This window comes from Rattus norvegicus, chromosome 3 (assembly GCF_021556685.1).
Source record: "Rattus norvegicus strain SHRSP/BbbUtx chromosome 3, alternate assembly SHRSP_T2T, whole genome shotgun sequence".
In the NCBI taxonomy this organism is placed as follows: domain Eukaryota; kingdom Metazoa; phylum Chordata; class Mammalia; order Rodentia; family Muridae; genus Rattus; species Rattus norvegicus.
Window position 1 is genome coordinate 21,394,176 of NC_141536.1, and position 13,617 is coordinate 21,407,792.

A 13,617-nucleotide genomic window follows, 5' to 3' on the forward strand; every position below is an offset into this window, starting at 1 on the left:
AAAGAAACTCTGGGTGGGAGTGGGCCCTTCACTTACTCAGCCGACAACCCCTGATACTGCCTCTGTGTCTGGGGCGGGGATTGGGGGGGGTGTCACCAAGGGAGGCTGGGAGAAATCACTGTTGCAAGCAGACGTGTTACTGGCTTTCCCTAGGTAGATGATATAAGCAAACTTCACGTCTCTGAGAAAAGAGCCAAGAGCAAAATTATTTCTCCTCTTCCAACAATTCCATATGATGCTTCCAGGTCTGGCAAAAGCATTCCCTCTGTTTAGAACCACCACATAGTTGCTTTCCAAAAGAATTCTAAAGTAGCAAACAGCCCTGTAGGGGGAAAGTGCTGTGTCCTTCCCGAAGGCAAAAACTGAAGCCTCTGACCTACCCAAGTCACCAGCTGAAGGGAAGGGCAGAACACTGAACTTCACAGTGTACCATGCTGACATTTACTAGGCTTTCTATACCCTACTTACCATGATTTTGTTCCTCTTTTGAAATTCTAGCCCTGGTGGGGGATTGCCTTTAAGAAGGAAGACCTAGGGGTTGGGGATTTGGCTCAGTGGTAGAGCGCTTACCTAGCAAGCGCAAGGTCCTGGGTTCGGTCCCCAGCTCCAAAAAGAAAAAGAAAAAGAAAAAGAAAAGAAAAAAAAAAAGAAGGAAGACCTAATAGCATGGTGGTGAACATCTTTAATTCCAGCACTCAGGAGACAGAGAGAGGCAGGCAGATCTTTGAATTTGAGGCTAGCCTGGTCTATGGAGTGAGTTCCTGGACATCCAGGACTACACAAAGAAATCCTGTCTTGGATAACCAAGGAAAAGGAGGAGGGGGAAGAAGCAGAAGAGGAGGAAGAAGAGGAGAAAAGGTATCTCAAGTTGGGTGTGGTGGCTCAGACATGTAACCCCAGCAAAAGAATCTGAAGTACAAGACCCTCCTTGGCTACAAAGTAAGTTCAAGGCTATCCTGGGCTACATGAAAAGGAAGGAAGGAAGGACAGAAGGACAGAAGGACAGAAGGACAGTAAGAGAAAGAGGGATGGGAATGAGGGAGAGGGAAAAAGAAGACAGGCCCCATGCTAAGACTAGTATTTATTAAAGATAGCCATTTGAAAGCAGGGTCTTATGGGGGTCAGCTAGATGACTCAACAGATAAAAGGCCTTGCCAAGCAAACCTGACAACTGGAGTCTGGTCCTCAGAACCCCCATAAAGGTGGCTGTGGAAGAGTGACTCCACCAACTTGTCCACTGACCTCCACATGCACACCACGCCACGCACTCCAGAATAGACATACAGAACATGCATGAGCATACAGTGAGAACACCAATAACAATCTAGGGGGCTGCAAACTTGACTCAGTGGTGGAACCTCGCTTGACTTCCTCTCTGCCTAGGACCAGAAGAAATAAATCAGCATATTTTCCCCCAATACCTTTCCCCCCTCTATACCAAGGTAATGCATGTCTATTTTTAACCATTCTAACATTATTGGAATGTTTAAAAAATAAAAGTCACAGGTATTGCCCTCCCCCAAAATAACAGCTGCTAACAATATGGGACATATTCTCCCAGTCTTTTGCTATGAAAATATCAATAATGCACACAAAAATCATACTGCTTGTTAGTATTCAAGCACAGAACACACCTTTCTTTCAAAAAAAAAAATTAGGCAGGTACCTTACCAACTGAGCCATTTCCAAAAGACCCTGAGCGTTTTGTTGTTGGTTAGCTTTTGCCTTTTGTTGTATGTTTTGTTTTGTTTTTCAAGACAGGGTTTCTCTGTGTAGCCGTGGCTGTGCTTGAACTAGTGCTTTCAACCGGGCTGTCCTCGAACTCACAGAGATCTGTTTGCCTCTGCTTCCTGAGTACTGGGATTAGGCTTTTGCTTTTCAAAGTACTGGGGGGATAGGGCTTCTGCGTTAGGCAACCCCTCCAGCCTTGAGCTGCATCCCCATCCTTAACTTCATTATTTTCAGTACCACACACTAACCCGTCATATGGATTTAAGAGATTCTCACCATTCCTCTTTGGGTGAATATTTGGGATACTGCCTAATTTTTTCTGGCAACAAGCACCATTAGAAGAATTTTTTCTCAAGATTTATTTATTTTTATTTTATGTTTATGGCTGTTTTGCGTGCATGTGTGTTTCTGTGCCACATGCCTGCAGTACCTCTGCCGAGGCCAGAAGAGGAGCCTGATCCACCGGAACTGGGATTAGCTGATAGGTGGGTGCTGGGAACCAACCAGAGTCCTCCCTAAGAACAAGTACTCTTCATCTCTGAGCTATCTCTCCAGCTTCCCACTAGAAAGACATTCGAGCTTCACCCCAAATACTTCACTTAAAATACTTAGCATAATTTTAGCTACTGACCTCCATAAATGGCTCTTCAAGACCCTTTCCTCCTACTGACTCTGCAGTCTCTAGAGTGACACAGGGGTCATGTGTGTGTGTTGAGAGCCCTACCTCAGAGCCCCATTCAGTGCCTGGAGCTCACTGGATTTCAACAGATCATTTTCCTCAAGCCACTAAAGAGCAAAACTGCTGGATGGATCTATGCATGCTGGCATTTCCTCCCGACTACAGAGCACATTCCTAAAAGGAAAAAAAACGTCAGGTCAAAGGATATGTGTGCTAGAGGTAGTCAAGTTTGCTTCCTTTTGTTCTTTAACTTTCAACTTGTCTTTTGCATAAGGGCATGGGAGAACTGTCCTCACATGGCAAGAAAGACATTTTGGGCAACAGGAGGGTCGGGAGACCTAGTCCATCTAGTTCCACACTGGGTGCTGAGGAACCAGTGAAGACTTTCTGCACCTTGCTAATGTAGAGTCTCACCTGCTCCCCAGAAAAAGAAAAGCTCTATTGCTCTGCTCCAGCTAGAGAGGACAGCCCCTCCCAGCCCAGTCATAGCTGTCCACTCCCTGTTGCACCTCACCTTGCCTCTGGCCCCTTGGTCTCCTAGCTGCCTGACAGCCAGCAATTAAAAGGGAAGCCTTTGAAGTCTTTGTCTGCCCAGCCAGCCTCAATATGGACACCCCTGCCCTCTCCTCAAAGGCAGACCAGGGAGGAACACCCATCCTGATTCTAAATGTTGGCAAGAATACCTCACCTGCACAGAGCTGGCAGCTCTGGCCGTGAGCCAGGTTTGGTGTGAGGAGGAGCTGGAAGAGCGGGAGTTGAATCCAGAGGTTGGTCCTCTTTGCTCCCAAACCAAGTGCTCTCTGGCCACCTGAAGGGAGAGTCACGGAGTTTCTTTCTTTCTTTCTTTCTTTTTTTAAGATTTATTTACTTATTTAATGTATGTGAGTACACTGTCGATGTCTTCAGACACACCAGAAAAGGGCATCAGATCCCATCACAGATGGTTGTGAGCCACCGTGTGGTTGCTGGGGATTGAACTCAGAACCTCTGGAAGAGGAGTCAGTGCTCTTCACTGCTGAGTCATCTCTCCAGACCCTTGGAGTTTCAATGTAGACATGTAACACACCGCAACATGAAAGGATACATGTGCACACGCATACTATGCACTGGAGTTGTCCAATTAAAAATGATTTAACTAACTTCTCTAGATGCTGAAGAATGGACAGAAGCTGGGACCCTTGTGGCAGAATTGTGATCCCAGCTACTTGGGAAGCTAAGGCAGGAAAATTAAAAGTTCAAGTCCAGTCTGGAATAAAAAGTTCAAGGCAAGCCTGGACAACATAGTGAAACCCTGACTCAAAAAGTTAAAAGTGGGGTTGGGGATTTAACTCAGTGGTAGAGCGCTTGCCTAGCAAGTGCAAGGCCCTGGGTTCGGTCCCCAGCTCCGGGGGAAAAAAAAAAGTTAAAAGTGTGTGGGGTGGTAAGAGGGTTGGACAGATCACTTAGTGGTTATAAGCACAGTCTTTTCTTTTCTTTTCTTTTCTTTTCTTTTCTTTTCTTTTCTTTTTTTTTTCGGAGTTGGGGACCGAACCCAGGGCCTTGCGCTTGCTAGGCAAGTGCCCTACCACTGAGCTAAATCCCCAACCCCTTCAGTCTTTTCTTCTAGAGGACCTGAGTTCAGTTCCCAGCACACATACATATGTTCCTGTAACATCAGTTCCAGGGAATCCAATGCCTCTGGCCTCTGTAAGCACCTGCATATATACATATACAAACCATGCACACACACACACACACACACACACACACATACACACACACAAATATGCATATAATTTTTAAAGATTTTTTTAAAGGGGGGCTGTGGGTACAGGTCATGGTAGATCACTTGTCTAGCATGTGTGAAACTGTGGTTTAGTCCCCAGCACTATCCAAAAGGAGAGAAAAAAGTTAGGAGCAATCTTCCCTGACCTTAGTGTGGTCACTTTAAGTTCCACTCCAAAACTGGCCTTTGAGATCTGCAGAACACATCCAGTCACTCCATGATCCTTTTATTAAAGGCATCCTTGGAAATAGCTGGGGGTATCATCACCTGTGTAGACACCCCTTCATCAATTGTGTAAAGTGGAATGGATATTATATGTGCAAGAAGAACAGGAACAATGGCCCATGGTTCCTCCAGATGCAAAGCCCTCAGGTAGCTGATTACCAGGGCTAGAGTGAGACACTATCTTACAGGAGCTGCAGGATCACCTAAGGGGTTCTGGACTTTGCCCCAGTGTCAATGGGCAGTTCCTTAGCAAAGGTCTATGGGCAGAAAGGAGAGACTTTGGTTGTAGGACGTACCAGGCCCCCAGGTTCCCAGTCAGATGACTTTGACAAATGATGTGACCTGGGCCTCAGTTTCTTCACCTGTGACCTGACAATAGTGTGCACCTGATAGTGTGGCAAAGGGAGATGCTCCAAGGGAAGCCCCTAGTAAGGGAGCTGCTCAGAAGGCAAAGCTTTGGGTGACAGACGTGGTTATTACACACTAAGTGTGACAGCATAGAGGACAAAGGTAATGTTAAGTGTATGTACAGTGCTGGGGGAGGAACTGCCACATGGTTCCTCAAAACTGAGTCCAGTGTGACTTCAGTTCCCTGCAGAAACCCTCCCCTCCCCTCCCTGTGAGCTGGAGGACAGACAATCCTGGTGACAGAAAGGATGGCTCCCCAGACATCTCAGCCATAAAGCTTGGACCAGGGATGGGCATCTTTGATGTGCAGCTACAAAGGTCTTGATGTCCTTGCCTAGGGCAGCCATGTCTACACAGGTCATGATACCCCCAGCTATTTCCAAGGATGTCTTTAACAAAAGGATCATGGAGTGCCCAGATGTGTTCTGCAGGTCTCAAAGGCCAGTTCGGGAGTGAACTTGGTGGAACTTAAAGTGGCCTCACCAAAGTCAGGGTAGATTTCTCCTAAGCAATGCTGTTGAATCAGGGTCCAAAGCCTGAGGAGTGAATAGACAACCAAGATGGTGGTGGGTTTGAAGAGGAGACTCAGAGGCAAAGGCTGGATGAGGAAGGTCATGTGACTGGCAGAGCTGGGGACAAAGGTATAAAGGATAGAGGAGATGCTACTGAAGGGAAGGCAGGAGTCCATTCCTGATGGCCTTTACCTAAGAGAGTAGTCATGAAGATCTATAATGACTCAATGATCAGGGCCCCTCAGGACTGAGAAGTGAATTTTTATAGCCTTTTCCTTGTGCGTGCAATCATACCAAGCATGAGCTCAGATCTGAGAAGAGTGTATGTTACACATTGCTGTGTTATTACTATAATAAGCATAGTTAAAAACATGGTGATTAATTATGGGCAACAAAGACTTCTGACACTTTCCTACTATCATTTCCCAGCATAAAAGTATCAATTGGGTATATCTTTCGTTTGTATTGCATTAGAAAGTTAGAGCAGGCACATGCCTTTAATTCTAATACTCAGGAGGTAAAGACAGAGTTCAACACACCCAGTCTGCATGCTGAGCACCAGATGCTGGACAACATAGTGAGACCCTGTCTCAAAACAAACAAACAAATTGCAGTTTGAGAGATGTCTTAGCCATTAAGAGCATTGTCGCTTGTACAGACAACCTGAGTTTGGTTCCCAGAACTCAATATGCTGCTTCACAACCATATGTAACTCCAGTTTCTTAAGATCTTCAACCTTTTTCTGACCTCAGAGGCACTCATACACATTAAAAAAATTCTTTTTTTTTTTTTTTGGTTCTTTTTTTCAGAGCTGGGGACCGAACTCAGGGCCTTGCACTTCCTAGGCAAGCGCTCTACCACTGAGCTAAATCCCCAACCCCAAAAAAAGACTCTTTAAAGCAACAGTTTTTATAAAAAATGAATGCTATTTGAGGAATGGGGAGAGTATTCAGTGGGTAAAAACACTTGTTTCCAAGCAGGAGGACCTGAATTCAAATCCTCATCATGCATGCAAATAGCAAGGCCAGACCATGTGTACCTATAACTTCACCACTGGAGATGGAGATAAGCAGACCCCCAAGAGCTCCTGGCGAGGGCTTGGTTCAGTGAGAGATCTCAGACTAAAACATAAAACTGGAGAAATGACTCAGTGGTTAAGAGTATTGGCTGGGACTGGAGAGATGACTCAGCCATTAAGAATATCGACTGCTCTTCCAGAGGACCTGAGTTCAATTCCCAGCAACCACATGGTAGGTCACAACCATCTGTGATGGGATCTGATGCCCTCTTCTGATGTGTCTGAGAACAGCTATAATGTACTCAGATATATAAAAGAAATAAAATATTAAAAAAAAATACTGGCTTCTCTTCCCGAAGACCCAGGTTTGGTTCCTAGAATCCACAGGGAAACTCACAGTTCCAGATGTTCTGATGCCCTCTTCTGTGCCTCTGTGAGCACCAGGCATGCATGTGGTACATAAACATTTATGTAAGCAAAACACTCATGCACATAAAAGTAATTAATTAATTAATCACTGGTAAGGTGGAAAATAATTGAAGAAGACATCAAGATCACTCTCTGGACTCTTTATACATACAACACACACATACATACACACACACACACACACACACACACACACACACACACAAAATAATTCAGCGAAATTTGACTTGGAATTAGGACAAAATTTCCAGTAATTTCTGAAGTGACCTTAAAGATACTTCTGTCATTTTGCTGTGTGCTTATGTGAAGTCATGTTCTCAGCACCAACAATTACAGAATCAAAATATCAATCAAGTCTGAAAATTTTTGAAAATGTTTTACCTTCTGCAATGTCAAATATTTGGCTAAGAGTTGATTTTTAAGTAAAAATAAGCAAATTCATAGATGCAATTCTGCTTTCATTTTTAATAAATGAATGATAGGATTACATATATATCTAAGAACTTTTATTTTTTTTTTTTGGTTCTTTTTTTTCGGAGCTGGGGACCGAACCCAGGCTAAGAACTTTTAAAATAAGTGCTTCATGCTTTATTATCAGTTGGCATTTGATTTATATACCTATGTATATTTATATACCTAAGATCTCCGAAGAACTTTCTCAGGTAAGGGCCAGTGAGTTGGCTCAGCGGATAAAGGTGCTCAGCACCAAGCCTGACAGCCTGAGTTTGATCACCAAGACTCACATGGTGAGGGGAGATGGCAAAGATGTGCTTGCATGCGCGCGCGCACACACACACACACACACACACACACACACACACACACACACACTTATACACAATAAATAAATGTAAACTAAAGCATTACTCTTTGCCACAGATAGTGACCATCACAGAAAACCAAAACTGATCAAAATACAGAGTCGTGGAGCCCTGTCCCAGCTGATACAATTACTTCACAACTCCTGTACCTAAGGCTCAAGGGTCATTGTGGAAGAGAAGGAGAAATTGTAAGAGAAGGAGAAACAGAGAGTTTGCATCTCCTAGAAATGTCAGAAGCTACATCATAGTGTCTCACCAACATGGATACCTAGACATGACCTGAATGAGGCAGATGTTAACAGACATGCTAATGTGGATGGGGGGAAACTCATGAGGCCACACCTCTAGACAAAGAACTACAGGTAACTAAGTAGTGCTGAGAGCAGAAGGAATATTCTTCCCCAGAGAAAAGAACACTAATCGGTTGTCAAACACTATGTGGTCAGCCCTAAAAACAGGGATACAAGTAACATTTACAGATTGAACAGGTTACATTTATGTATTTAGAGGGGTGTGTGTGTGTGTGTGTGTGTGTGTGTGTGTGTGTGTACAATTAAAGAAAAAGGGACCATGAAGAATTTGAAAGACATCAGGAAAGGGTACAGGGGAGAGAGAGTTTGAAGGTAGGAAAATGAAATGAAAAATGATGTAATTATATTATAATCTCAAAAATAAAGGAATATTTTTTAATTCTTATCTTAACTATGAGTTTTAAACATGCATTTTAAAAATTGATTGATGGATATGTGTATGTGTCTTTATGAGTGTATGTGCAGGCACATGCACCTGTGTATATATGCATGGAGCACAAGAGAGCATTGAATATCCTCTTCTCCTCACTTCTACCTATTCCTTTGAGTTGCTCTACTAGGCTGCAAGATGGCAACCCAGGAGACAAATATCTATGGGACACCACTGCCCTGGGCTTTGGGAACTAGAGGACATTGTCTACTCTGGTTGTGGCTGATCAAATAAGATAACCCTGCAACCCACACACACAAAGAAAAATCATATATCTACCTTTCGGAGTCTGTGAATAAGAATTCATTGGAAAATGATTTATTGCAGATATAATTAAATTAAGACCTTGAGAAAGGATCAGGATATCCTGTATTACACAAGTAAACCAGAAATCTGATAGCCAGTATCCTTATCAGACATAGACATAGATGCAGGGTGTGGATGTTAGGAAAGAAGCAGAAGTAGAAGTTATCCAGCGACAAGCTACACCTGAGATCTCCAGAAGCTGAAAGATAAATTCTTTTTAAAGAACACACTCTTGGGGCTAGGGCTATAGCTCAATTGATAGAGTGCTTGTCTAGCGCGCAAAGCTCTGGGTTCAATTCCTAGCATCCCATATACTGGGCATGGTAGCACATGCCTGTAATTTCAGAGTTCAGGAGGTAAAGCTAGGAGAGTTCATGGTCACCACCTGAAGCATAGCAAGTCAGAGGCCAGGTTAATTATCAAAATTAAATAGGTAGGGGGCTGGGGATTTAGCTCAGTGGTAGAGCGCTTACCTAGGAAGCGCAAAGCCCTGGGTTCGGTCCCCAGCTCCAAAAAAAAAAAAAAAAAAAAAAATTAAATAGGTAAACCTCTCCTCTGAACACTCAGAATGGTGAGACAGGAGGATCTCAAGTTCAAGATCTTCTTGAGCTATATAAGAAAGAACCAATATCTGAGAGTATATCTCAGTGATAGATCTTTGAGCTTCAACCCCTGCACCGTGCAGAAAAAGGAAGGGAAAGTGGGAGAAAATAATCTTCCCTTGGGAATGGAGCTGTAGTAAAGCAGCATGTATGAGCCCTAGTTGTGTGAGGGTGGAGGTGTGGGTGGAGGTGGGGAAGCATTTGGACACGCCCCAAACAGAAAAAAAATCATTTCCGTTGTTTCGAGCCTCACATTAAGGTGATAAGCTATGACAGCCTCCAGCTCTGCCTGCCCTTTGTCGTAAGCCCTCTTTGGGGGCGGCCTCCTCAAAGCTTACTCCTTTAGGCTCCTGTGCCTAGCGGTGGCTGCCAGAGCCATGTTACTAAAACACACGACCTTGTATCATTCTTGTCTGAAGCTTGTACTTCTGTTCCAAGTGACAGAAAACCTAACCCAAACTGGCTTGAACAAAAAGGGATTTATTGGCTCGTGAAACTAAAAGGGCCAGGGGCTAGAGCTGCCTTCATCTTGGCTGGATCTGGGGCTCAAACGATGTCACTGGGGCTCCTTTTGCTCCGTTGTGCAGCCTTCTGCTGTGCTGGCTTTGGTCTCAGAATCCCCATGGTCCTGAGATTGTGATAGCAGCCCCAAAGCCTAAATCCTGTCAGATTAGAGACCCGCAGAAAGGATTAAAGACCTCTCCCAGGTCCTCAAGCCCAAACCCTGGATCAGCTCCCATTGGATGGAATTACCATCCCTTCTCCAATCACTGTTACCACCGGAGTGGAATGTAATGATTGGCTTAGGTCACATGTCCCCTCCCATATCATGGAGCACTTGCTTCTACCAAAAGCATGTGAACTGAGAGGGAGGAAGGGAGGAAAGGAGTAAAAGTTGTCACATTTTCACATTTAGGTGTAACAAATGCAGTGGATTTTGTAACAAAAGCAATGCTAAAAATAATAAAGTTTAAAAACGATCAACTGTGTTTTCTCCATCCCCCTGTTCTCCAATGTTCTTTGGTGGCCCCTGACGAAAGGATCAATATACAGGTTTCCAGTCTCTACTCAACCTCCCAAGCATATTGCTATGTCTTGCCGTCTGCCTTTGCCCATATAGATACTTTTGCCTACATATTTTTCCTGCTTTCCTTTACCCTTATCTAATTTTGATTTCTTCAAGAATTTACAGGAGTATTCATCTCCATGCTAGACCTCAAAACATCCTAAAGTTCATCTTCTATGACCCTTGCTTGTTGGACTGAACTGACTGTAAGGATCAATTTTCTCTGCTGAATCATATGCCCCATCAAAGCATGAATTCACTTAAGTTTATTTAACAAACATATAAATGCTATTCCAAAAGCTCAGCAGCATTCTGAGCCTTTGCAAACATGAACTCTTTTAAACTGTACATGGTGACATATGCCTGTTACCCTGTATTCAGAAGAATGAAAAAAGATTGTGACTATGAGGCCAGTATGAGCTATATAGCAAGGTTCTATAGATAGATAGATAGATAGATAGATAGATAGATAGATCCTTATTGCAAGCATATGCAGTCAGTTCTATTATTAAATGTGACATAAAGATGAGGAAACTAGGGCACAGTAACATTAGAGCTAAATCATCAGTTTATTTCCTATGAAAAGCTCAGGGACTCTATAGATAGATAGATAGATAGATAGATAGATAGATAGATAGATAGATGATAGATAGATAGATAGACAGATGATAGATAGATGATAGATAGATAGATGATAGATAGATGATAGATAGATAATAGATAGATGATAGATAGATGATAGATAGATAATAGATAGATGATAGATAGATAGATAGATAGATAGATGATAGATAGATAGATGATAGATAGATAGATAGATGATAGATGGTAGATAGATAGATGATAGATAGATAGATAATAGATAGATGATAGATAGATAGATAGATGATAGATAGATAGATGATAGATAGATAGATGATAGATAGATAGATAGATAGATGATAGATGGTAGATAGATAGATAGATGATAGATAGATAGATAATAGATAGATGATAGATAGATAGATAGATGATAGATAGATAGATGATAGATAGATGATAGATAGATAGATAATAGATAGATGATAGATAGATGATAGATGATAGATAGATAGATGATAGATAGATAGATAGATGATAGATAGATAGATAGTTGATAGATAGATGATAGACAGATGATAGATAGTTGATAGATAGATAGATGATAGATAGATAGTTGATAGATAGATGATAAATAGATAGATAGATGATAGATAGATAGATAGTTGATAGATAGATGATAGATGATAGATAGATAGATGATAGATAGATAGATAGATAGATAGATAGATAGTTGATAGATAGATGATAGATAGATGATAGATGATAGATAGATAGATGATAGATAGATAGATGATAGATAGAAAGATAGATAGATAGATAGATAGATAGATAGATAGATAGATATTTAAAAAAACGAAACCTACGAAACCTACCTTAGGGCTTGGGGTATGGCACAATGGTAGAATGTTGTCTAGCATATACAAGGCCCTTGGTTTGATCCCAGCATTCATGTAGAACCAAAAAATGTTAATGTTTTTTCCAGTTGTCTCTTCTGTTCCCAATCTCAGAGGAGGTGTCTGCATCTTTAAGAGTTTCCCACTTCCCAGGGCAACTCAACTTCTGGAGACTGAAGAAAGGGTGTGGCCAAGGCAACATAGGGGGATACAGTGCAAGCTGGCCTCTGTCTAGCTCTGCTGTTATATCCACATGCCTTGAGGAGGGGTCTCAATATGGACCTCTCAGTCTGTGAGGGATATGTAACTGCCTCAGATATCCTTCTCATCCTTATCAGAGGATTGTGAGTATGAGGCCAGACTGAGCTGCCTAGCAAGACCCGATAGATAGATAGATAGATAGATAGATAGATAGATAGATAGATAGATAGATGATAGATGAATGATAGATAGATGATAGATAGAAAGATAGAAAGAAAGATAGATAGATGGAAAGAAAGAAAGAAAGAAAGATAGATAGATAGATAGATAGATAGATAGATAGACCGATCAATCCTATAGTAAGCATATGCAGTCAGTTCTATTATTAAATGTGGTCTCATCCCCACAGTCAGGTGCCTGCCTGGACTCCTGGGGACTTTGAGATTCTGAGACTTCTTGCCCTCTATCTCCATTTACCTCCATTTGTGCAGAGCCACCTGCTTCTCCCCACAAGCCCCCAGGTTGTAGAGGGATACCTCAGTTTCCCTTCCTTCTCATGGTTCTTTCCATTTCCATGTCTTCTCCTAGGCTCTGTCTGACTGCCCTTCTTCTCTACTACATCCCCTGGGGTGTGTCTTTCTCAGAGCCCTTGTCTGTCTTCCAGCCCAATTTGCTCTTTTTGTGGTTACCTGGTGTGTCCAGGAATGAGCATGGGATTGCTTGCTGCCTTAACAGAATGAGAGAACCCTTCTGTGTCAGGGCAGCTTCGGAGCCCTTTCACCCATGGCATCCATCCCGAGAGCTTACCACCCCCCCCAGCTCCCACTGCTCCCACTGCTTCTTAGAGCCCCTTCACCCAACCCGGGGAGCAAGAACCCTTAGGGTCACATGGGCAGGGTGTCTGTCTGCTGCCCCAAAGACCAGGTCTCTGTGGTTTCTCTTAATGAACCAGCCTTCAGTGACACATTCATTATTCCCGTTCAGAGTCAAAACTGATTAGTTACACTTACCGTCGCAAGATGTAATGATTTTATTGTTTATCTTCAATTTATTTTGATTAACATCTCCGTTCTTTTCATTGCAAGTGCAATTAGGTGCAATCTAACAGCGACTACTTTAATTTTGTTGAAATTAAGATGAATAAGTGACGGCTTATGGTGCTTTGTTTAACAAATAAATCATAGTTAAGAGGAGTTTATTAGTAATAAATGGGGGGGGAAAGACAGCTTAATTAAAATTCACGGAGCCAGCCTCTTGATGAACATCCAAAAACCAAATCTGGATTCCAAAAATCGGAAGAAGCTGAGGGTTAGAAAGACCCTTGCTGCCTCTGGACATGAGGATCAGAAAATGACAGACGGACTGATCCTGTTTTTGAAGCTGCTGCTGAGAGAAAAGCTTGCAGAATATTATGGGCCTCCTAAGAAGGTCTTACTTTGTTACTGGGAGAAACTAGGAAGAAACAGATGTGGAGCAAGGAAAAGAGGCCTTATCACCCACTAAGAAACCAAGGGCAGTCCACATCCTGATTCCCTTCTGGAGACCACTATAAACAGGGGACAGGTCCCCGCCCCCATCTGTGCATATGGGGAGGGCCAGGTCACCCAGCCTGGGGAGTCCCTGCAAAGCCCAGACCCC